Source organism: Strix aluco, unplaced genomic scaffold (assembly GCF_031877795.1).
Source record: "Strix aluco isolate bStrAlu1 unplaced genomic scaffold, bStrAlu1.hap1 HAP1_SCAFFOLD_86, whole genome shotgun sequence".
NCBI lineage: Eukaryota > Metazoa > Chordata > Aves > Strigiformes > Strigidae > Strix > Strix aluco.
The window spans coordinates 5,001-9,095 of NW_027436536.1; the positions used below are offsets into that span (position 1 = coordinate 5,001).

Genomic DNA, 4,095 nt, shown 5'->3' on the forward strand with positions numbered 1-4,095 from the left:
GCATGCGCGTATGGAGGACCACGGGGCGGCACATATTACAATGAGCTCCGTGGAAATGGGCGGACTCTTCGGGGAAATCGTGGGGACTAAAGGACTGCGTACGCCTCTCTTGGTGCCACCGTCTTTGCAACCTGCTTCGACACCTGTTACCTGGAGCTGGGACCTCGGCGGAGCTTGGAGCACCACCACCTGCACCGAGGCCGAGTCTACGCAACATCGTTGGATCCCTGGTGGTGGTGGTAATTAGCTGCATCTCTACCGTTTTCTGGCTTAGGGATTCTGACTTTCCTTTTCTCTCTGTCCTATCGCTATTACTAATTGTTACGGGAAATAAAGTTCACAAGGTTATACAGCATTTGACCTCGTTTGTGTCTTAATCTCGCTCTTGGGATCGTTTAAGAACCCGCCCCGATATTGGATCGGGACATTTTAAATTGGCGTCACGGACAGGATCCCTTGAGACGAGAGTGCTGTACTATCTTGCTGTGTTAGATGCAAACTTCTCAGGATGAAATAACTCCCTTTGTGTTACAGTAAGTTGTGACCTCCTGAGACTGAACAGGGGGTACTTGCATACCCAGGTGTGGCCCTCTCAGGACGATAATCCCCTTTGCATTGCTTTTGTGTTAAATTCAGATTTGGCCTCCTGAGAGTGAACAGGGGAAATTTGACATTGTGTAATATTCTGTAACTGAGGAGTTGTTGTCTTGCTTTGAAGAAAAATGAGTACTGCTTTAGAAAACCCCTCAAAAGAGGAAGTACCCAAAATAGGGAAGGAAACTTTGTTTAAATTGTTAGAGAAACATAAATCAAGAGCTTCGGTGCCTGGAATATATTGGGCCCGAGGGAATTGGTACAACTTACAGGCTGTTACTGATAGGATTGTTGCCCTACAGAAAGATGCAAAAGTCAGGTCTGGCAAGGGCAAAGGTTTTATATGTGCAGTCCTGGGTGCCAGTCTGGCAGCTGCGGTGGAAGAGAAAAAGCAGAAGTCGTATCAAACTGATATGGTAATAGACTCCCTGCAGAGGGTCATACAGACCCTGCAGGAACAATTGAAAGAAACCAAAGAATTTCTAGAGAAGGAGAGGAAACAAAATATAATATTAAAGGATGAATTGAGGGAGCAACTTTTGAGGAAGACGGATACACTGGCGAAGGCAGAGGTGAAACTTCTGGAGAAGGGGATACGGCAAATTTGTCCCCAAGGGGATTTGCAAAAGGCAAAAGAAACTGTAAAAAGCCCCCCCCATATGTATCCGCTGGTTAAAACAGAGTATGTGTACGAGGACGATAGAGATAACCGTCCTCAGGTTATCACCAAAGAAGTCCCATTTACATGAACCGAATTGGCAAAGTTGAAAAAAGATTTTGCAAGGACTGCAAAGGAATCAGAGACAGAGTATGTGTGGAGAGTGTCTTTGTCAGGAGGGGATAGAATATTGTTGTCAGAGAAAGAAGCAGAAGGATATTGGGGTCCGGGTGTGTTTTTAAGGACCGGCGACCACCGAGCCCCATGGTCATTGACTCAGAGAGTTGGGTACTGGGCTGGAGGGCTGAACCCCTTGGAGAGGGGGGATCCCCTTGCCATAACAGGAACGGTGGATCAGTTAGTGGAAAGTGTGCAGAAGGCCGCCTGTCTGCAGATGATGTATGATCGGGAGCTCAAGCCTAACCAAGGCTCCCCGATGATGATGCCTGTGGACCCAGAGAGGATGACTCCCCTGATACGAGGACTTCCTGACTCCCTGAAACCCATTGGCATTCAGTTACAAGGAAAAATTCAAAATAGTTCTAATGTAGAAAGAATGACGGCCAGTCTTGAGGGGATAGTGACTCCTGACCACCGACAGCCAGGGAGGAAAGTATGGACATGGGGAGAGGTAGCCCAGGAATTGATTAATTTTGGGAGAAAATATGGCTCCGTTGGTGGATCGTCCCAAAGAACTGAAACCAGGGTCGTACGGGCTGCAGAGCAAATTAGTGGGTGACAGTCATCCATGAGGAAGGGCCAAGGCTTGGGATCACCTCGATTTCAGAATTTTGGGAGAGAGAGGCCCCTAACTCGACAGGGACTGTGGCAACTAGGGCTTCAGAAAGGTGTTCCCCGTGACTTGATGGATGGACTCACAACCCAAAAATTAGAACAACTTGTGCAGAACTGGCAGGTGTCACTGCACAAGGTCTCCAGGTCCCTAAAGAGGATGGCGAGGTCAGTTGCCTCCTGCCCGGCCTGGAGGACAGCTCGCAGGTGTTACACCTCCACCCCCAGCAATCCATCTCATTTTCCAGGACAACCTATCTTGGTCGCACTTCCTACAGTGGGCACAGTGCCACTGGTGTTGGACACACCCCTTAATAAGTACACCTGGAAGGCCAAAGATGCTTATAGAAAGGAGCACAAAATTAATACAAGGTGGATTATTCCATCTTTCTGATTATAACTCACTTCCGGTTCTCAAAACGAACCGAGAAGATTTTTCTTTTCTTTTCTCTTGCAGGTAAAACCTCCCCCGAAGAATGATATACTGAGTCACGACGGGGGATCCTTATGTGGATTTTGACTTTTTGTATAGTATTGATGTCTATTGCCTTATTAATATTTGTAGGATGTGTTGTGTACCATCGTCAAAACTGCTTTGGGCGACCGTTCTCCTCTCCCTTGGTTCCGGAGGAAGCTCTGGCTCTCTAAGTGCTAACCGAGAATGGTGGGTCAGCAATTTCAATACAGTCCATACTGGACTGAGGATGCTGATCCCTGGCAACTCCACTTTCCTGGAAAAGGTATTTGCTGCCCTAACTGGACAAAAGGGAGAGGAGTACGAGTCGGGGAGAGTGTTTGTGAATGGGCTTTATCCCCAGGCTTTGATTATTATGACCCCTATTGTAGGCCACCACTCCAGTCACAGGGTGGTATAACAACCCACTACCTCAGTTGGGAATAAAATTATATGATAAGTTAGGGAACAAAAGGATTGTCCACAACAAGCGATCTGTTGAGTTTAAAATAGGTGGAACTCAAAAGTGGGGGGAAAATGAGTGGCCCCCTGAAAGAATTATTGAGCATTATGGGCCTGCCACTTGGAATCCCAATGAACCGATATCAGGGGCAAGAGAACCAATTTATAACTTGAACGGTATAATTCGACTACAAGCAATTCTAGAAATTATTACTAATAAAACTGCTAATGCTATAGACCTTTTAACTCAACAATCTCAACAGATGCGCACTGCAATCCTTCAACATCGTATGGTTTTAGACTACCTATTAGCTGAAGAGGGAGGAGTATGTGGAAAACTAAATGTTTCTAATTGTTGTCTGGAAATAGCCGATGTAGGTGAAGTAGTCCTTCAGCTAACCACAGACATTAGGAAACTAGCTCATGTTCCCGTTCAAACATGGAATGGCTGGAGTGGTGATCTATGGTCTTGGCTACCCGGAGCACCATGGGTAAAGCAGCTTCGATTTTATCTCATATGTGCATTTGCCGCCTTGATGTTCTTGCCGTGTATTATTCCTTGCTTTATTCAGTTAATCCAACGTGTTGTTTCTAACATGCAATTTATATCTACTGTCGCACCTGATGGTGTAAAGCAGATTCGTATCGTTCGCCAACCAAAGCCTGTAGCTGTATCAATCATTTAAATTTTAAGCTTAGGATAGACGTTTTTAGGCCTAAACCGCACATGCGTTCTGGGCTGGGGGCGTCCATTTTGGCAGATCCCCGGCTCAGGCAAGTCCGACCACCATTTATTTTCCGGCATTGCAGTTTGTGATAATAATCAGAATGTATGCCCTTTTAATACTTGATTTTCTGGCTCTTACTTTGTTGGCTATTGCTGTATTTACTCTTGCGTTTTGTATGTTTTCGTCCGGTAAGTGTCCATGTAAACTGTCTTGTAGTTGTGCTGTTTCATGTAAACAACCACCTCCTTCCCCTCCCCGCCAAGGACCGAGAGCACATTCCTCGGTCCGCCCTAAGACGGGACCAAGGGCACATTCCTCGGTCCGGTTTGAGACAGAGCCGAGAGCTCATTCCTCCGTCCAGTTTGAAATGGAACCAAGACCGCATTCCTCAGTCCGGGTTGAGATAG

The 4,095-nt window shown here is 46.5% G+C and overlaps 1 pseudogene; it reads left to right on the forward strand.

Moving 5' to 3' along the window:
* Window positions 1-4,095, forward strand: part of LOC141918951 (uncharacterized) — a 4,266-nt pseudogene extending 171 nt beyond the window's left edge.